Here is a 22,528-nt window from a genome sequence, read left to right as displayed (position 1 = left end):
GATCTGCCTCTATCGATAAGGCACGAGTATATGCGAAGATGTTGCCTTTGAAAATTATTATTAAATATAGATTACAAATATATATATATGCACTCAATTAGTTTTTAATATTTCTTTTAATTTGTTGATTCATTGCATTGAGCTGACTATTGCACTAAATCTATAGCAGGAATATTTTATATTATATTTTCTGCTGATTGAAATTGAAAAAAAAAATTAGTTTTTATTTGTATTTAAAGTATTTTCAAAATAAATAAATGTTAATAAATGTAAATATTATTTGTTTATAATTTCTTTCATTCGTTTCAGGTACGTGCTATCGATTATCCCTCATGGGAATACAAATGCTAGAATTCTAGAATGCTATAAACAATTCCGAATCGTAAGTAAAGCTCGACCAAATAAGCAAAAATATTTGTTGCTGTTGCGCATGCACATTCACATTAACACATGTCGTCGCTTTTCCATGTTTTTGTTTTAGTTGCAAAAAACGCAGACGGGAAAAAAAAAGAAAAAGTGAAATAAATAAAAATCAAAATAGTGGCGTATAAGAAATTTCCTAAACGTGCACTTTATGAAAAAGTGCTATCAACAGCACTGTCCGAAAGCCAGTAGCGCCATATGCCATATGCCATATGCCATAAGCGATTCGACTGTCTGCCAAGTGCACTATGAGAGGCAAGGCGAAATTTTACAATTCTTGGCTAGCCGAGACAATTGATAATGATCATAATCGCGATGATGATGATGATGTTTTTTGTCAATGACGTAATTGTCAAGCTGCCCCAAATGTATGAAATAGTTGAATTAGCATATGCTGTCTCTTGTCTCTCCGTCCAACTCAAGGGACTCACACTCGATACACGTCTGCTCATTGTGCTCTGTGTGCTTTATCAGCAAACGGTGTGAATTAGTCATCAGCTCGAGTCGTGAAAAAAAAATTAAAGACAAAAAGAGCAGAGGGCAGTGAATAAACAGGCAGTGAATGAGCCGCACGCATTGCCCCTTTTGCTTTGATGTTCTCTCTGTTCTCGGCTGCATTTCCGTTCCGCCAGCAGTTCCTGTGCTCTGGGCCAGCTCAGAAGTCCATTAGGCATGTTAAGTACATTTTAGCAGGCAGTCAATATACCAACTGGCTGCCATTTTGGGCACTGCACTCTGTTGTCTGTGGTCGGTTGCTCAGTTTGTCAGTTCGCAGTTCGCAGTTCTTGCTTCTTGGCGATATGCAGCCAATGCATGAATGAAGGCAATGAATGAGTTCATCGGCGTCAGCATTTGCCATTTTTGCCGGCTGTGTTTTGTTTAACCAAATAATAAAACAGACGACCAGTCTTGTGGCTTTCAACTGCGTGGGGTGTCCAACTGACAACTTAGTCATCGACAACAGCAGCGCACATCATCAACATCACCAACACCATCATCATCAGCATGATTATCATGATCGCGTTTGAGTCTTACGAGGAAACGCAGCGTTGCAGAGTTGATTGCACTTTGTCAGCCATTGAATTGATAAGCCCACTGTGTTTAGTTTCTTCAGCGCACAGCAGCCCAGGCCTAGACAGCCAGTCAATGGAGATAAGAGAGCTCACTCAGTTCGTCTGCTGGCAGAAAAACATTTTCATTTTGATTTATTGCATGTAAATTTATGGAAATTTACTGCGGCCCAAGTATGTTGCCCCGCAAACAGAACCCACTGAGTCGAGCCTAGCCGAGTCGATCTCAGCTGAGCTGAGCTGAGCTGAACCATGCTCATGGCTTGATAAACTGTAATACAAGCCAATAGTTTGTTATTTATACACACAAGTGCTATCTCAGTATATGTGTGTGTGTGTGTGTGTGTGTGCGACCAATTGCAGCACATTCCAATTTTATTATATCATGTGCTCGCAACATTATCGCATATGGTGCGGCTACACATTATCGCCTGAGTTGGGCTGGTCCCCGTCGTATCCATCCCCTGTTAACAGCTCCCCGGATCTCCGTATGCCCGGGTCCCCGTATCCCCTTGGTTCGTGTGCAATTCTAGTCTATGGACGGTATGTAAAAACAAGTTGTAGAACAAGTTTCCAGACGCCTTTTCGTTTCTCGGTGCACGAACAATGTATCGAGTACTCGTAATATCTACATATACAGAAGACAAGTCTTAATTACCCAACATTTGTTTGTATTTTTATTAAAATTTTTCACATATTTTTTGTGTGCTGGTGTGTTTTTTTTATTATTTTTGTTTAATTTTTTTTTTTTTTTTATTATTCATTTTGTATGCCTGCGGCGCTAATGAACTGGCTGTCTTGTTAATAATTATTAAAATTTTTGGCTTGTTGTAGTTGCTGTTGTAGTTGTTGCTTTTGTTTTTGCTTCAGTTTTTTTCTCGCTGCCGGCTGCTGTGGCTGCTTTTAACGCGTTCAACTGGATTTTGAATTGATTTCGGCAATTAAAGGCCTCTAAATGAAATTGAAAACGCTGAAAGCTACTCGCAAGTGCGCCAAAAACAAAAACAAAAAAAGAAATAAAATAAAACCGAATACAAAAAAAAAAAAAAAAATAAACGTTTCAAGTTATTATAAATATTTTTGTGAGACACTCGAGCGCTGTGATTGATGGGCGTTCAAGCAGCGTCAGCAATTGTTATACAAAATTATTAAAAAAGAAGAGAGGCGGAAAAAAATAGCTGATAAACCCAATGCTGTGAGCATAGATTTCATAGATACTCTATATTACATTTTAAATATTTTCTAATATACTTTAGAATTATTTTTATTAATATTAATATAAATATATTATAATAATATATTTAACAATAATTAAAAAAATAAAAATATTTAAAATTGATTTATAATTAAATTATTCCATTTTTTTTTAAATTTTTTTTATGAATATTAATTAATAATAATTATCAAATTAAAAATATTAAATAATGAGATTAATTTATAAATTCTTTTCAAATACTAAAATATTTAAGATTGAGAAAAATTGATTTATAATTAAATTATTCCAGTTTGCTATTTTTCAATTTTATTTCTTAGATATTAATAGATCAATATATTATGTATATTAATTTTCTTAAAAGTATATTCCAATACTATCATTTTATTAATATTTGAAGTAATATTATAGATCTATGTATATGAATAGTAGCATAGATAACCTTAACCAGTAACATTTCCAGTTTATAGGGTATACAAATTACTGGCATGCATATCTATGGACGTTTCTGCCTCGCTTTGTGATTTTGGCAGCACACGTGCGTGGCTTAAAGAGTCTTTCGGCCCTCTTATCACTGACCAAGCTTCATTCATTAGGCGCTGATAAACAGTTTCCAGTTCTTTTTTTTTTTTTTTTCTTCACTCTTATGTCGATTATCTACAATACACTTTTGGGTCTGTGTCTGTGTGTGTTTTTCATAGATAAAGAGGGGTTCATTTCAGAGTTTTTACTCTCTGTATGGTTTGGTTTTTTTTTTTCTTATATATTTTATTATATCGCTTTGATAAAAAAGCTGGTGATTTTGTATATGCGACTTAATTAGTTTGCTATGCCTACGTGGGCAGCAAAGTCGCCACGACCGGATCTCTCGACTAACATCGACGGCAACTTGTGTGAGAGTGGACAAAAAAAAAAAAAAAAGATGAAAAAGAGAAGAAATTAATTAGAGACGCCGCACCACTGATAAGCAAATAAACAAACAAAAACAAACAAACAAACTTATGTGTATCGAAACAGATTTGGTAGCCGTAGCAAGTGGCCAAGCCGTGCTCCAGGTAGAACTTTCTTCTGATTATAAGCATGGCTATGCAAGTGGGTCGCAAAGCCAACCCGATTTCATATTTCATTTGTATGGCATGAGAAATTTGACGATGTCGCCACAAATTTGCTTTCATTTCGTGTAAACAATTTGTAGGTAATTTGTGCGGAAGGCAGTCAGATCTTTAGGCTCTGCTGTCTCCACATGTGCGTCAGCCTTGAACAATTGCCAAAATTTGCCAAATGTTGCTTATATTCTCAGTGCTAAAGACGCCATGGAATACGACATAAGTATAAAATAGGCAACGCAAGCGGCTGAGGCAATCGTGTTGTTGCCTTTGATTCTGAGCAATCAAATATCTTTATATTCATCATGTTCAACTTGTGGATATACTATATACTATATATAAATTATATATGTATGCTAAGCAGAGCAGCTACGCTATTTAGTTGCTGGTGGGATCGTAAAAAAAGGCTACAAAAGTCGCCACTTATAAATGCTATAATAAATTGGTTAAGGTCGAATCGGACATAAATCTATGAGGCAACACAAAATTAGTCGCACAACAACAACAAAGCAGCGAATGAGTTAGTTGTTATGTCAACGGCATGCGAAGATATTTGTATAGAATATCATATCTATAAAGTGGCATTTACAGGGTTCATTGAGACCTGTAACGTATATAAATATATTTATATATATATGCATAGGTAGATTAAGCTCCACCTGTGACGTCAGTTGTTGCTGTTTCCGTCTGTGCCATAAATTATGTAGAGTTTTATTTATAAGAAATATGATTTATAATGCAAGTGCATAGGGCGACTATGTAAATGTATATTTGCATGCCAACAAGTCAATCATCAGCATATGACGCTGATTAATTTAATCGCTGACTGCATGCGCCGTAGGGGAGGGGGCTGGGGCCGAAAATGAAAGAAAAACTGATTGCAGGAACATTATTTGCGCTGCCTCATTATAGAATTTATAATTAAATGCAATTTTTTACAGCGACTGCAAGTGCAACTACAGCTGTGCAGAGCACTGACCAGCGCAGATGAATGCTGCACACACACACACACACACACAGACACACACACACATATATATATACAGAGCGTCCGTCAAATAACCGCAAATGTAATTATTTTTACAAAATGCGCTCGATACGCTCTGTTTGAAATAAACAACGAAAACAAATGATTAGATGCGAAAGCCATGATGATGTTGTTGTTGTTGTTACTGTGGTGGTGCCTCATAAAAATGGCTAAATAACAGGCTACAAATGCACACACACACACACAGACACACACACACACAGACACACACACACACAGACACACACACACACACACACACACACAGACACACACACACACACACACACATATGCATAGTGAGTTTGCTTGGACAATGTAACAAACGCGTTTGCTGATAGACGACGCACTGCCCGCCTGAGTGACCATTACAAATGTTCACTTAGCCGGGGCATAGATATGACCACTAAAAACTCAAACCGTCGCGACTCCTAAAAGAAAGATACTCTACTCAGCGGAAATTCCGCATGGTCTGCTGCTTGCCGCTTGCTGCTTGCGATTTTTTTTTTTCGTTTTTGGTGTCGTTGTTGATTATTTCTACAAAAGCCACTAATGGATTTTGATATGCACAACACAGCAGCTCACACACACACACACACACACACACACACACTAAGCACGCATATTTCTATTAAGATGATGCGCCTTGGCCAGTTGGCCACTCTTCAGTGGCTGGCAGTCGTCGCTTGGAGTTGCTACTTTTTATGCCAGCCGCGTGGCCAGCGGCTTGCGGCATGTGGCATGCGGCATGCGGCTTGCGGCATGCTAGATAAAGTTCTTGCGCTTTTCGTGAAAGTGCAATCGTTAGAATGCGGACTCTCTGGCCTGTGGCTTGTGGGCCAGTGCGGAGTTAGCGGGCCGAGGGATGGCGGCGCGAGTGAGTGGTACGTTGGCCCGTTTAATTATCAAAGACATTTTTCTCAACGGCCATCATTTTGGGCTTGGTCCGAGCGCTGATAATGCAGCGCAGAGGAGTGGCTCCATGTGGCAGTGGTGGTCGTGCCTTGGGTCCGGCTTGGGTTCGATGTATTTAAGGCGAGGTCAGGCTAACGGCAGCAGCAGCAGCAGCATTAGCTGATGAGCCCGGCCATATGCCAGACGCCCTGTCAGTGAGTGATCTAATGCGCGATCCAGGAAACGCGCCCAGTCGACTATTTGCCAAAAAGAGCAAATGGATGCCGGCTGAGGGCAGCCGTAAACAAAGCCAGCGGCTGAACTTGCCAGCTCTGGGTTAAGCATTAAATGCCAGCCACAACAGCAATGTGGCCAATACAAAGGGCTGGGCGTGGGTGCGGTGCTGCAGTGGTGCGGGGTGGCAGCGTAACCAACGGCTAAACTAATGGCAGCCGCACTACGCTGCCGTAGCACGGTTCAATGAATTACTTCATTAGTGCAGGCGTGTTCCGTGTGGCATGCGTTGCTCGACGGCCATGTATCTCAAAGATACACGCCAAGGCAGCCAGGCAGCCAGGCAACCGGGCAGCCGGGCTAGCTACACAGGCACCGTCTGTCTGTCTGTCTGGCTGTCGGACAGACGCCGCCGCCACCGCCACCATTGACTTTGCGACGTTGCAACATTGCGAGTGGCAAGTTCTGCTCAACTCCATTCTATTTTTTTTTTTTTCGCTTCAGCCTGGCCTGCCAGGGCTCACTCACACACAAGTTGGCCGCGTCAACTGTGCGTGGAAATTAGCTGCCGCTGCTGCTGCCGACTCCTGTCCTGCTGCAGCCCGTTGGGACGTAGGACTTCTCCAGTCTATCAGCCTTAATTGCGGAAGTTATGAGCATGGAATTTTAATTATTTCACTCGACTGGCTGCTGTCGCGCTGCGCACTGCGCGCTGCGAGCTGATGCTCTTGCATTGTTAGCTCGTTTACAGTTAGTCGGTGTCAGAGAATGTTTTTCTTTTCTCTCTTCTGGTTTTTTTGACTCTTGGCAAACATCCGCCGCGAACCTTTTTGTGTGGCAAAGCAGCTGCGGCTTCAACTGTTTGCATTCTTCATTTGTTTGGCTGCGGCGGTGGTGGTGGCGGTGGTGGCGACGGTGGCGATGGCGGCATCGTCTGCTCGTGTGGCTTAGAAAGTGTCAAGTCAAATGATTGCATTGCAGTTGTACCCAATTTTCTCCATATTTAGTTCTAGGCATTTCACCAAACGTGACACTTTCAAACGCTTTCAAACGTCGGACTCGCCATGACGATTTCCCAAATAACTCGCCTGCAGCATATAGCTTAACCCAAGCAGCAGCAGCAGCAGCAGAAGGGGAGCAGCAGGGGCAGCAGCAGCAGCAGGGGCAGCGGCAGCACTCTGATCCAGTCATGCGGCTGCCTGGTTCTTGGACTTTCTGTGCCAAGCTAATTTGTTATAAGTGCGCGTTGTTTACTTAGTTGTTGTATCTGTCGCAGCAGCAGCAGCAGCGGCGACGGCAGCAACTTGCGTTGGAGTTGCCTTCTAAAGGCCAAGTGGCTCCAACGCATACACAGCCAGCCGTCAATTCATCAGTCCGTCAGTCTGGCAGTAGACTTCCTTGCTTGTCTTCAAATGCTGGCAAACAAAAGCAGCCAACACAAAACTGGCTAAGAGCAGCCACTGCCCAGCTGATGTCGATGTTGCTGCTGCTGCTGCTGCTGCTGCGGCTGCTGCTGTTGTGAGTGCCTAGCGAGATGGATGGAGACGTCGTTTAAGATTAAGACGACTTCTTTTTACAGCTGCGACGACTGCAACGTTGTTGTACTTGGACTTTGTTGCTGCATTAGTGTGTGTGTGTGTGAGTGTATGTGTGTGTGGTGCTGTTGTTGCAGAGGTGAGTGATGATGATGAATGTGTTACAACGAAGGTTAACGACATTCAGCTTTATAAACAACAAAGCCAAAGCAGCAGTTGCAACAACAATGCAACTGAAAACAGCTGATAGGCTGAGGCGAAGACACAGCACAAGAATTGCTGTTGTTTGTATTGGCCAGAGCCAGAATAGAACAGAACTGAACAGAACAGAACTGAAGAAGGCTTTCCAATTGACATGCGTGGCAGCTAATTAAGTCAGCAACTGGCTAATAATAAGTGCAGTCAAGTGGTTTTAGATGCCATTTAAATAAATGCGACAGGCTAACGAACTGGTTAACCAGTTTGCCGTTTGCCGTTTGACTCCAGAAAAAGGAGCGTTTTAAATTTCAATTTGTTGTAGAGTCAACGTGTTGTCAATGCCTGCAAATACAGCTGCTGCTGCTGAAAGTTCTGGCAGCAAGAGTAACTCTCTCTCTCTCTCTCTCTCTCTCTCCCCCTCTCTCTCTTTCTCTTACTCTCAATCGCGTCTAACAACTAAATTACACTTGTCTGCATGTTAACAATTTACTCACACACACACACACATACAGGCGACTTAGATGCAAGCAATAAATGTAGAAGTGATATCCAACCAAACGAGCAACACTCAACTGCAGTCAGTTAGTCACTTCGGCCAGTCAGTTTGTCTGTTGGCATTGGCTTGGGCCAAGATTGCAATGAGGTTAGCAGCGCAATCTGCTCAAATATAGATAGCTAGTTAGACGCCTGGCACAAACAAACAAACCAAGCTAGCAAGCAAGCCAACTAGCCAACTAGCCAAGCTAGCAGCAACCAGCCTCTACCAGCTGCCAACATGTGTAGCCATGTTGCAACAGCAACAACACTAACAGCAACAGCAACAACAGCAACAGCAAGACGGTCTGCTTCAGCTTCTGCAGTCGCTTGGCTATTCTAATTGCGCACAAGCTTAGCTGCTTTTAGTTACTTTGTAGACTTTTAGCTGCCATCAAACTGGCGTCGCTCTTGGCCAGTTTATGGCTTTTGCATACAGATGCATTTATATAGCAGCCGCAGCAGCAGCAGCAGCAGCAGATAGATTAACACATGTACAGATACTGCGGACAGCTGTGCTGCTCATTTATGCAATTGGCTAAAACAGCTGTTGCTGTTGTTGTTGTTGTTGTTGCCGCTGCTGCTATAAATTGCCAGCCAATGTGTTGCCCAATAAATGTTCTATTGAATTTTGCAGCACCTTGTCTAAAAAAGGTTAACTGACTAACTGTTCTGTCAAAATGTAGCGCCTGCCCACGTTGTATATTTTGTTTGTGTTTTTGTTTTCAGTTCAGACCAAGCAGCAACAGCAACAGCAACAACAACAGCAGCAACTCTCCTGCATTGCATGTGGCATGAAATTCAGTTGAAAATAATGACACACCCGTTTCAATTTATAGTTGCTGTGCGTCGCACACACATACACCGACACACACACACACACACACACACTGACTCACACACACACTAGAGATATACATCTCTTGCGCTCATACATAGATTTTTCACTTGAAAACAGAATGAAAATTGCTGAACTGTAACCATATGTGGCGACCATGGCTGCTTTATGGCTATGTCAACTATATACCCTGTCTATAGAGAGTCGAGCTACATGTGATGGGCGTGCATTATGTAACTGGGCGCAGATCTTTTGGGAAGGTCTTTGAATTCGTTCCATAAAACTGTTATTTAATTATGCTATAAAAACTGTTACTGCTAATTGATTTCTGCAAATATGTCATTTTAATATTATTTTAATTTTCCTTTTAATTGCACACTTAATGTATTCTTTTAGTGTTTATCGTTTTCCTATTGGCTTTTCATGCCCCACTTTGGATTTAAATCATTTGCCAAACGACCGCCCACAATTTATTTGCTTTGGCGATGTTAAAAAGGTCAATTACAACTTATTGCCAGCTTTTCAAAAGCCCATCAAATGCTGAACATTTGCCGTTACGCTCGCATAGCTACCGCAGCTGTGTGGCTCGAGTCTGGCTGGGTCTGGTTCGGTCCGATCGAGGGTATGGACCATGTCCTATGATCGTACAATTTTGATTAGCAGCAAACGACAGGCGACGTCAACAATTTAATTGCACATTTGCATTAGAGTGGAAAGCTGAAATGCGCTCCAAACCAGAGGCTGTCAGGCCCCCTCCTGCGCGGGGGGAGCTACTGCCGCTGCTGCTGCCAGCTCCTGGCAAGCGGTTTCCATTACAATTGCAAAGCGCAGGCCAGGTTTGATTTCTTAATTGTCGCTAAATGCGGGGCTGCCAAACATTGTTTTGTCCTCATCGTCGTCGGCGTCGTCGTCGACGTCGTCTGGACCGCATTATCGTCGATCATTTTGTTTGCAATGAGTTTTTGTTGTTGCTGCGCTGGGCACACGAAATGAATGTTTGAGCAGAGACACAGCTGTAAAGGAATTGTTGAACGACGATCATGGTGGTAATTTCAGCAAGCACGCTTAATGGAAACCAGAATGGGAAAGGCAACGGGAATGGTAATGGGAATGCGAGTGGGAATGGAAATGGGAACGGGAATGGGTATCACAGCGCAATTGTCATGTCAGTTGCTGGTGGTTGTTGTTGCTGCTGCTGCTGGTTGGGGTCGTATTTTAATTGCTTCAATTTTAATTTATTTTTATTTTGCTGGCACTCTCGAGTCGCTCGAGCACTTGAGCTAGGCATTTTTGGCATGTTTAGTTGAAATGTTTTCAGTTTATATATACATCCCTCTCTCACTCACACTCTTTTTATATATACCCTCATATGAAAGGTCTGTAATTGAGCTACCTGCATAAGTTGCGTCAGGCCACGCAACAATAGAAGCAGCAGAAAACCTCGCACTGTGTCAGGGGTCACAATTTTATTATTGTTATTGTTATTATGTTTTTAATTTCTCTAGTGTTGATAGATGTCTCGCATGCTCTTTCAGCATTTTTGCTTTCCATAGCGAGCCTATAAATTATGCTTTAATTATGCGCGCCTTAATTTATTTCGATTCGTGCCTAAGCCCTAGTTCGCACCCACTCTGCTCAGCGGCAACTAATACTTTCACTGCTTAAAACACAAAAATAACTTATATTTGGTAATTTTTGGCTTGGTTAATTTACATTTAAATATTATTTTCGTTTTGGCTTTTAATATTTTGGGGTTTTTTTTTTTTTTGGCTGCCGTCAATTTCTAATCTCTTTTGGCTGCCCGTTGACATCAAAACGCAGTTTTCAAAGCATTTTTTTAATCGTCAAACTGTCACATAAACTTTACATTTTATTTGACAAGCGCGCTTGGCATACACAAAAAACTAAATAACAAAAAATAAAAGACAAAAAGTCTCCAAGCAAAATGCGTACAACAAATTTCTTTTCGATAACGTGCACAAAAACAACAAACAACAACAACAACAACATGGGAGCGAGTGCCAGTGACTGCTGCTGCGACTGGAAAGCGCAACGCGGCGTATACGCAATGTGACAAGTTGCTCTCGTGGCACATTAGTTGAAATTATGACAATTTTCCCAATGCAATAATTCAAATTTATTTTCGTCTGGCCGACAGCTATTGGTTCGTTATTATTAATTCAATTTGCTTTCGATTATCAGCAGCTAAGCCACAGATTTCGATTTCATTCAAATGTTAATGCGCATTCGGTGAGCTAATCTCAATGATTTGTTGGACTTTTGTTTTGCTATTGTAATTACAAAAATTTATATGTAAATTTAAAGTTATTCATGCAAGTGAAACGCGCTTGAATGGGGAATTTGATTTATAAATTTGAAAAATCAGTTATACAGATTTCGTAAAAGCTTTGCCTGCATAGAGGATATATGTATATAGGTTTAATTGCGTTGCCCAAGACAGGAAATGGCGCGCTGCAAAAGCCAACAGCAACAGCAACAACAACAATAACAACACAAATCTGGGACTTAGAATGCAAGATAATTTTGGTCGGCGGATATAAGGTGCTATAACTCATGTGGCGGCAACAACAATTTGATATCAAAGAGCTGTGTTCGCCAGCCAGCAGATCGCATAAATTATGAATGCCGTCGATTGCAGTCCATGGGAGAGCTAAATGTAGTATTTATTTATTTATTTTTTTTTCTTTCTAGATTTTTTTTTTTTTTTTTTTTTTTCATTTTGTATAGGTGTTAGAACCTTTCGGTGTTTTGGATTTCGGCTTTCAAGAATTTATGGCGCCTTAAACAGACAGATATGCTCGATGCCATTAGTGATTTATTGTGGGACAACAATCGATTGTGTAGCCAAAGTTCTCTCTCTCAGTTTGTCTCTCTCGCACTCTTTTGTGTCTCTCTCTCGTTTTCTCAGAGTGTTTGGCTAGCGCTTGACATTGAAAACCAAAGCCAAGTGCCGTTGAAAATGGGTTGGCTGTTGTTTGTTTGTTCACTGTTATTGTTGTTGTTGCTGCTGTTGGTGTTGCCACATTGTTGACTGGCCAAGCGTGTGAATTCTGTTTTCGTTGCAACTTTCAAAGTAAAAAGAGACGCTGCAAATTAAGTCAGGGCTGTAGAATTGCATTACTCATAAAGTCTATATAAAGCTGCTATATTGAATTTCATATCGTGGCGACTGTATTCAATTTCATTCGCGAATGCGCACACAAATGTGGGTGCTCGCATACGATATCATCATCATCATCATCATCGTCGTCGTCGTCTCTCTCAAAGCATATACAGATATGCCAAATAACAAGGATGATTAATTGTAAATACTTAACGGCTGCAGTCCGAATTCAGGTATGATTCTCAATAATATATGCTGCTATTGGATGACTGAGTGTTGGTTAAATAAATAAATATAAATATATTGCTGATAGGTATACAAATACATGCGCAAATAAACACACACGTGTGTACATATGAATGTAGTGAAGAAGTGTATCTGACGCAAATGGCGATAAGATAACAGCACTCACAAAATAATCACCCAAATATTTATATATATATACAATATATGCATATATAAAATTATATATGTATCGAGTGCCAATTCGTTTGATAGTAAGTTCAATAGAAATTCTTTAATCGTGTTTTTGCACTACATTTCACATATTAGTTCTATATTGTATATTATTCGAATTGAAAAAGTTAATCTCAGTTCGAACCAGTTCGAATTCGCTGTTCACATAAACTGAGACACAATTCAAGTCGTTCTCCAAGACCTGCCTATTCCATGCCTGGACCACTTGGAGCGCCTGCAAATATGTTTGCATTTCGAAGAGCAGCTTATTGTTTTCTTGCCATCGATTGCCCATCTAGATTTCTATAGAGCTGTCGCGGACTGATCTACGCCTAGTCAACGCCATTTGGCAGGGTAACTGATACGCCTCTGTCCACGCTCTGCATAAACACCAAAACAACTAAAACAACCCATTAAGCTCTCATCTCACTTGCCTCCGTTCACAGAGCTGTCTGAATAGGAACTAAATGCGAATGTCGCTGATAAGCTGAGCTTGAGACTCTCGTTATCATAGTTAACCTGCTGACCATTAAAATAATATATATACATATACATATGTATAAAAATGCTAAATTCTATATATATATATATTTTCGTTTTTGCTTATTCATAATAATATAAAATATGAAAAATAATTTATTTTCATTAAATAAATATATATATATATTAAAAATTTATATATATGTACATATATAGTTATATATATATTTGTTATAACTAGTTGTATCGTCTAAATAAACAATCAAAGTTTAATTTCTGATTATTAGCATTTGATTTCTAGTAGCAACCATAAGCCAATCAATAAATTCTTGTGTGGAATGGTTTGTTATGTGTTTCTTATAATTGTTTATTTGCCTTTCAACTAATTTGTTATTGCTTGCAGCAATACGAAAGTTTCGGCAAAAGATTGTGGGCGAGACTGCTCGACTAGCAAATACTCAGTATTAAAGAATGAAACAGTTTCCAATTATTATAATAAATAATAATATGAAATGACAATGCTACTTGTATTGTTTAATTTTCTTTTGTATTTTATATTTATATATACGCTGATTTAGCTAGCTAAAAAAGCTAAGAAAAATCTTTCACAGGCAACTGCTTTGCCGTTTCGCTTTCGGTATAAACAGACTAAGAAACTTCCAGCTGTGCGCGTTGATTGCCATACGACACGATGCGTTTTCAAATACGTACAAAAGCTTGCAACAGAGTAGCTGTAGTTGTTGTTGTTGTTGTTGCACAAATAGCGTATACGCCGCCTGTTCCCTCGCCTAAACAAAAAATAGCAAACATTGTAAACATTATTTGCTTTTATTTTATTTATTTTTTTTTTTTTTGTTGAGACGAAGGCGGGTTAGCCGAAAAAAAAAACACCGTCTGAACAATTTACAATTAATTTTCATTGTTGTTTTCGTTGCTGGTTTCATTACAGATTCGTAGCGTTTCATCCATGGATTAAGGTGCATTTCATGTTTACAGCAGGCGTTCAGTTGTGTTTAGGTTTCCGTTCATTTCTTCAGTGCTGTGCGTGCTGCGCCCTGGGCGATTGTCAATCATACGCAACGTGGTACGCTGTACGAAGCCAATCAAGTGAATGATCGGTGAGTTTGCACATAATTCGAATAACATTCACAGATTTTTGAAAATCAACTTTAATGCAATGTAAAATGCATAGTAAAATTTGTGAAATTGATTATGTTTGTTGTTGTTGTTGTTGTTGCTGCTGCTTTACGTTATTGCAGCTATAAAATGTTCATTGACATTTGTTGTTCTTGTTGTTTCTTCTTTATGACATTGAGCCTTGAACCGTGTGGGCAATCATTCACACCAGGCTACAAATTAGCTATATGATATGCCTTCCCATTGATAAGTTAAGTCAAATCAGAACCCGATTATTTGCTGGAGCAGGCACTCGTTGAGTCTCTCCCTCTCTCTCTCTCTCTTTCTCTCTCTCATACTGTGTCTCAGTTATTCTTAACTAAACAATTTTATCTGCGCTTTTGCTTTTTTGACTTCGCTCAACTGCTGTCAATTTGGCTAAAAATAAATTATTACTGCATATAGTATATACACAATATGATATCATGCCGCTTCGTTTTTGCCAATTAAAAAACCAGAAAATATCTGTTAATGTTGTTGTTGCTGCTATTGCTACTACTGCTGTTGTTGTTGCTTTTTGTAAATTATGAGCTACGATAATCACACTACGTGGAACTTTTTCAGAATTGTTTGCCAGCTTTGAGTTTGGTCTAGTAATTAGCTGCTTGAACGTCGCATGCGTAGCTCAAATTTCAAAACTACATGCACTTTGCACAGATACTAAGCACTGAGCTGAAGCTGATGCTGGAGTTGCTGCTGCTGGTGCTGCTGCTGTTGCTGCAGCTGGTTGGGCAGGCAGCGGCTGGGTGTGAAAAGATTTATGTGCCTGGCGAGCACATCTTGCTGCCGTCGCCTTTGCTGCAGTTATCAATGCGTTGGCCCCACAGCAGCCAGCAGCCACAGCAGCCTCCCATCTCCCAAGGCAGCAACTGCAACTGCCAGCCAGCCAGCCAGCCATTCACCCGAACGATTCCAGTTTGCGGCCTCTGCTGTTGGTGGCATCTTGAGACATTTCATTGTATGGGCTTTTATTTATGGTCTGCTCAGCTTTTTATAACTCTTCGATTTATATTGATTTGTAATGCACATAAAAAGGCCAGCGCTTTTATATGCAGTTGACCTTGTCCCTGGCCCTCTGTGTGTGTGTGTGTGTGTCAGGATGGTCGCATACCTGTTGCTGTGTTGCTTTGTTGTGCTTGTCACCATGTAAACGATCATGGCTACAAAACACCGAAGGTCATCAGCCAAACCTTAAGCGAAAACTATGCAAAATGCAGCAGCAGCAGCCGCAGCCGTCGCCGCTGCAGTTTGCAATCTGAAAACCGCTCGACGCGTCGTCTCGCATTACTCGCCGCGTCAACAACAAGTGCAACTGGCCATTGTTGCTGTTGTTGTTGTTGTTGTCATGTCTGCAGCACGTCAAAAACGCTGTCGCTGACCGTCCAGGTGCAGGCCATGCCCAGCCGGTGACATAACTCGAACTCAAACTGTGAAATCAGCATTTCTGCATACCCTGTGAGATGGCAGCCAAACTTTGTCCCCCCTCCTCGGCATTATATCATACAGCTATCTGCCTTCAGACAGGGTATACAGCGCATATTATCTTGAGGCCTGCCACCTACAAGTAAGCCAAATGACATACCTTGACATGCCACAGATAAGTGCCTGGCCCAAAAGCGGAGAGCGAAACACTTGTGCATGCAAATATTTTACGAATTTTCGCTGTTAGAAAATTGGCAACTGCAATAGCAAACAGCAACAGCAACGAATAGCTGCGCACATGACAATGTGTAAATTTATGACAGTGTTTATTGTTGTTGCTGCTGTAGTTGTTGTTGTTGGCGTTGCAGCATGTTGCATAAGCGTGCTTTTTGCCTGGCTTTTATGCGCACCGCAAATAGCAAAATATTTGCCTTATTAATTAGGCAATGCGGCAATTGCATGCAATGTTTATCAATAATATTTGCTCAAGCTATGCACATTCAATATATTATTTGGCAATGCGGCTTTTGAGGGCCTCACACGATTAAAGCCCTTTGTGCACTTAGCCAAATGTCAACAGACGCAGACAAAGAGATCAGAGGCAACACGCACGTAATGCATTTAGTATGATTAATGGAAAAGATGCGGAAGCCGATCAACTGTCGGTTCAACTGGTGGTGCGTCTGCCGGACGGATGATAAGTGTGTTTTGTTATGGTTATATGCGTCAATGATTGTTTGTTTGTTCGCTCGGCGGTTGCGTAAATGCCAATGCGGCAAAAGGCCAATAACCGTTCGCACAGCGAACTGGTTCCGGCACCAGGAAATGTCTAACTAGTTCAGTGATTGCAAAAGCCAGATCTCGAGAACGAGAGATTGCTTGGAAAATCTATCAGCTGTTTGATGTTGTTGCCAGTAAATTCAATTTCAATTAAAATGCCCATGTTGTGTGTGTGTGTGTGTGTGTGGGTGAGATCAACACACACGCACACACATGCACAACAAATATGGGTCAGAGCTAGTTATTAGCGTTTCAGCTGATGCCATGACCATGCACTTTCCGAGAATTTTTCATTGAAAATTTAGGCAAAGGCCGCGCCGTTTGCCTGATTAAAGGCGCTTTGCCTTAATGCCGAGGCTTTCACCGGCATGTGGGTCACCTTTCGCCAGAGACTATACCCATTCTGACGACGGCAGCGGCCACAGCTCACAGATCTAAGACAGAAGAACGCTGCTCCTAATGAACTTGTTCTCGCTGCCAATGGGTAGCAAAGTATCCCAAACTTGTTGCCTGGTGTAGGTGTATTGACCCTCAGTCAAAGACTTTTGTGGTTTCGAAATATGTAAATTTCGTCTGACTTTAGAATTCTCATTTCAATTAACTCGATTCGGCATTTTTTTTTTTTTTTTTTTTTTTTGAAGCCGCTGCTAAGCTCAATCAATTCAAATTTAAATACATTAATCAATTCCCACGGCAAAAAATGTATTTTGGTTTTTCCTTTCTTGTACGCAAAAAGCCAAATTCGAAAAAAATAAAATAAGAAAAATAAAACAAAAACCAACTAACAAAGCAACATGAATAGAAAAGAGCGACAATTTAATTATAACAACGAACAGCAGCAGCAACAACAACAACAACAACAACAACAACGACGACGACGACTACACGAGGGAATCTGAAATTGATATCGTGACTTTGTGTAATTTGTAATTTACGATGAGATCACTTCCTCCAACAATGTATCAACGTGGACTCGGTCAGCCAGCCAGCCAATCTTTCGTCGCATTCTCTCTCTCTCTCTCTCTCTCTCTCTCTCTCTCTTTTCTATTTGGCGTCCATCCCATGAGCTTGTCCCAAAACAAACGTCAATTCGTCACCCGGGCGCAGCAGAGTAGAGCGGACGAAGCGACTGTATCTGTATCTGTATCTAGTTCTATGGCTGTGTGACAAGATAAGCCTCAAAGTCGTCGGCTCTGGCAGCGCATTGCTAGATTCAAAGTCCGAGATCAGTTTCTGTTTTTGGCTTGTGCCCATTCAGAGTGCTGCTGACTGGCTGACAACAGCGTCCTGTGCATCAGCAGCAGCAGGAGCAGCAGCAGCATTTTTGTATCGGAGCATCAATGGGGCAAGCAGCACAAAAAGTTCAAGTGGCTCGAGACAAGACACAAATTTGCATTCGTCTTTCGCATTTGCAATCGAAGGAATTGCAGCCATTGCCATTGGCATTGGCATAGGAATTGTCTGTGGCCCGCAGAGTCCATCCGTCCATCCATCCATTCATCCATGCATCCGTCTACTCGTCCTCAGCTCTTGTGGCTTTGTTCTGTGCTCCATAAAATGACATATATTAGGTTTGCCATTCGACTTTGCAGCTCACTAATAAATTCAGAATGCGCAATTGAAATGAAAGCAGCAGGCTGGTATAAAATGTTAATCAAATGATTCTCTTCTGATTGGCCATGCATTTAAATCTCGACATGGAGCTGGCTCATGATCTTGCCCCAGCTCGCATCTCAATCTCGCCATCAAACAAATTTTGTGGGGGTCGCTCATATATGTATATGGCCAATTATTTCAACAGAGCAGAACTTGGAGATGAATGTTAATTAAAATAAATAAAAGAAATAAAATAATAAAGCATGGAGCGTACGAATTAAAAAAGAAATGTAAACAAAATAGTTTATATTGAGTGTATAAGTATTCAAGTATTATATAACTTAGAAATATAATGTTCAGCTCCTGTTATTTTATTTATAATTTTATAATAAATATAAAAAATCAATAAATAATTATTTTAATAAATATAAAAAAAAAATAAATTAAAAAAAAATTAAAATTATTTTAATTGGTATTAATATTATTTATTATTGAATAATTCCAATTTTACCAGAAAGAAATTTGAAGATTAAAATGACTTTTTCATGTAAATATTTTTTGATATTTAACATATTTAAAGGGAAAGTAAAAAGCAGAAGGAAACATGGCAGATCCCATAAATTATATATATTCTTGAAGATATCCTTCTGTCTAGCCTACTATCGCGTCCATCTCAGAACCAGAGCCGTGCTCAGGGTATCTCCTAGTCAGGTACCCCCGATTCTAGCATTATTATTCCATTCTCTTAGTTAAGTATAATTATACACATTTTTTCGCACATCTTCAAATTGCTCAACCGTCATATTCTCATTTTCATTCTAGACCAGCTTTGATTAAAATTCAAGGCAATTTTCATCTAGAGCTCAGCGCTGACCCATTTGCTCCAGAGGTTTTAGCTTGAAATTTGCCCAGTCCTTGACCTTAGCATTAATTGTGATAGCCTAACTCACGTACGCCTTTTATGGCTACCGCTCTTAAAATCTATTATTATATTGTTAAAGTGAGCTCATTAAGTTGTAAGCAGCACAAGGCGGTCGTCTTTCATCTTAGTTTCAGCTCAGTATTTTTTTCTTGCTTAGTTTTTGGTTGAACTCATCAGAGTTGAGCAATGGCTGAAATCGTTTATCGTTTCTCGTTTCTGTTGCTGTTGCTGTCTATTTCTCTATCTCTATTTTTGGCAAGCAACACCAAAAGAAAACAAGTTGTTTAATTAGCTGTAGGCCCACGCGCAAGATTCTCGACTCTAGATTCTCGGATAATGTTGCACTATCAAATGATTGCCTGCTGCGAGCAGCCAAAGATATGCTGCACTGTGGAGCTTATATCGAACTGTGTGTGTGTGTGTGTGTGTGTGACAGATTTAAAAGTGTCAGCAGCATATTAAAATGCATGCTGTTGGCCGGGATTGAGACTGGGCGCTGTCTGACCAGGCGGATCGGCCTACGTTCTAGCTATTGATTTGTCACTGGATGGCACTGGCTTGGCTATGCTGGGCTGGGCTGGACTGGGCTGGGTTGGCTGGCAGCCGCTTTAGGCGGCACACATAAACAGCCTCTGACAGACGCCAAAGCTGCTTTACATGTGCAGCGAAGCGTGTGGGCAATCGCCTGACAGCTGGACAGGCCCCCAGTTACAGCTACAGCTTCAGCTCTATAGATTCAGCTGACAATCTCTTGCATTCTGAAATGTCGCGCGTAGGTCGCTAAGCAGATTTGCTGTGATGCTGCTGCACGGCTGCTCTCTGTGAGAAAAAGACCTGTTTTAATTACACAATCGATGGCCAATTAAACTCTGGGTGGCCCACTGACCAGGCATCGACTCTGCCTGATTGTTAGAGTCAGCCTCATAAAAAGTTCCTCATAAAAAATCAATTGAGAATCGAGAGAGCGAGTGAGAGAGAGGGAGAGGGAGACTCCAGAGAGTGGCTGTCAGACTCGCTTTTCATATGTGCCGCGGGTGCAACGCAGCCTCAGCGATTGCATAATTTCAGTTGAAGTAATCAAAAACATACACACACACACACATATAGACTTTCAAAAAAACACGCAGAGGCACAACAACAGAGTTAATTTCAGTAAAGGCAAACAAACCCAAAGCATCGACGACGCAATGAGTCTCGGGCTTGGCTGTGTGGTCCAGACTCTAGCCAAGCCCAGGCTCTTGTTGTTGTTTCCACTGCTGCTGCTGCTGCTGCTGCGGGCGACGTCACTTTGCGTGCAGTCGCCGTCTGTGGCTGTGTCTGAGTTTGGGCTTGCAACTTGCAACACAGAGCGAGAGAGAGAAAGAGAGAGAGAGACAACCTAAAATTACCGCCGCCAATTTAATAGTCACACTTGCCACAGCAGAGCGCCTCAGTCGCAGTCGCAGTTGCAGTTGCAGTTGCAGTCTCTGCCTCCAACTCAGTCTCAGTGCTAGTCACTGCCATAGTTTGAAATTACAAAGTCTTGCCACAACAACAACAACAACAGCAACTCACATGCCCCGCCTGCTTGGCGTCGGCGTGTGAGGGCATTAAATACTTCTAAGAAATGTTCAGATACATTTGTTGTTGTTGTTGTTGTTCTTATTGTTGTTGTTGTTATGCGCGTATTTCTAACAAAGTTTGCTCGGCGTCTCTCTCAGCTGGTGGTGGGTGGGAGTCTGCGTCGCGGGGTCATACCCATTGCTGCCTCACGGTGCTGTGTTGTATGCCTTGAATAATTTTGTTTAGTTGCCGTAATAGTTCTTTGGAAAATGTGCAGCCTCATCGTAATGATGTTGGTAAATACTCCACGCGACTCGACTCGAGTGGGCTGGCTGGCTGGCTGGCTGGCTGGCAGAAGGCGGCAGCCCAAAAGGTTTTGGAGCAGGCGCTAATGGTCTTTTAAAGCTGGCTGCGACTTCAAGGTTGCCTCAAGGGTTGAACGCGCCAAGGTTAAGAATGTGCAGATGCTGCCAGAGCTCAAAAGGTTGCCAGGCTCAAAGGTTTCAGCTAATAGTCGCATCGAATATCTATTTCAGGGCAGCTGCATGCTCAGATTACCAAGCCGTAGTAGATAAGTAATTGAGACGTTTTTAGGCGTGTTTTTGGTGAATGGGCAATCGCATGTAACCCCCCAATGGCTCTAATGGCATTTGGTTTTAGGCAAACGCTGCCAAATTATATTTTCAACAGCGATCGATCAAACTCAAATGGCAGAGCAGACGGAGGCGCAGATGCAGGCCAAATGAAGGAAGGGTATCGTATGTCAAGCAATGCATTCGCAACTGACAAAGAGAGAGAGAGGGGGAGAGAGAGAGAGAGGGGGGAGAGAGGGTGAGACAGACAAGCCGGTTAGATAAACAGAGGGACAAACAAATAAACAAACAAACGGGCTAACCGTCACACAGTGAGCGCCATATGTGCGCGTACACACATCTTGGGCTTCGTACATAAATGCATGTGCACATATGCATATGCGTGTGTGTGCGTTAGTCTGGCATGTTGGAGGCAAACATAAAACTACCGTTTGATCGATCGTTTTGATTAAAAATGCAACACATTTCTATATGATCTGTCACAGACAGCAGACAACAGACAACGGACAGCGAACAGCGAACGGCTGCGGCTGCGGCTGCGGCTGCGGTCGGAGACAAGCGAAATGTTTGTTAAAGTGAAATTAACGTCGCCAGCTAACAGCCTACCAATCAACAATGCCAGCACACTGTCCAACACAGTGTGAGTGCGTATCCATATCGCTATGGCTCAAGCTGCAGTTGCTGTATCTGTATCTGTATCTGCAACAGCTTCTATGGCGCAACACACGCATCATCTCTGTGTCTGTGTGTGTGTCTCTCTCTCTCTCTCTGCAGACAGGCAGCAGCCTTTCGTTGGCATGCAGTTGTCGCCATGTTGCAGAGCTGCAGCTCTTGGCGCATTTTCCGCATGATTGTTGGCTGCGCTTCCTCAAGATACACACATATGTGTATGTGTATGTGTATGTATATGTATATGTGTGTGTATGTGAGCCAGAGCCGCTCATCTGGTTTACAGTTTTGTTTTACAATTAATGAAATTCGATCGATTTATTAACTGTGTGTGTGTATTTTGCATTGCCAGCTCGTCAACTACCACCACCCCCGCCCCGCCCCCAATCGAGCATTGACGAAGCATCGTTTATTTGTGTTTTGGAATATGTGTATGTATACACATATTTATATTTTGTTGTTGCCTGCATTTCGCTGTCCATTAACCTTCATTAGGCTTAGGCTATGAATTGTCAGTGTTGTTGTTGTTGTTGTAGTTGCATTCGTTGTGTGTTGACAATTTCGATCGTTGTTCGATTTCACAATTGAACTTTATTTATTTGTTCGCCTTAATGAACTGTGTGAAACAAATTCGTAGCGAGCTGTGCTATGTTTTGTCCACACCCACCCACCACTATAACAGCTGCCCCCGCTGCT

General features: G+C 41.5%; 1 protein-coding gene across 3 annotated transcripts in view; it reads left to right on the top strand.

Annotated features, from left to right (window-relative positions):
• The window catches only part of LOC6573876 (stAR-related lipid transfer protein 13), a 100,330-nt gene that overhangs the window by 8,309 nt on the left and 69,493 nt on the right, over positions 1-22,528 (top strand). For 2 of the 3 annotated variants that reach the window (XM_032728281.2, XM_032728279.2), the window contains exon 2: positions 14,082-14,250. The exons of the other annotated variant lie outside the window; for it this stretch is intronic. The gene's annotated coding sequence lies outside the window, so the exon portion shown is untranslated. The remainder of the gene's footprint in view (positions 1-14,081; positions 14,251-22,528) is intronic. 3 annotated transcript variants of the gene reach the window in all.

This window comes from Drosophila mojavensis, unplaced genomic scaffold (assembly GCF_018153725.1).
Source record: "Drosophila mojavensis isolate 15081-1352.22 unplaced genomic scaffold, ASM1815372v1 contig_16, whole genome shotgun sequence".
In the NCBI taxonomy this organism is placed as follows: domain Eukaryota; kingdom Metazoa; phylum Arthropoda; class Insecta; order Diptera; family Drosophilidae; genus Drosophila; species Drosophila mojavensis.
This window is presented reverse-complemented; position numbering and strand designations above follow the sequence as displayed.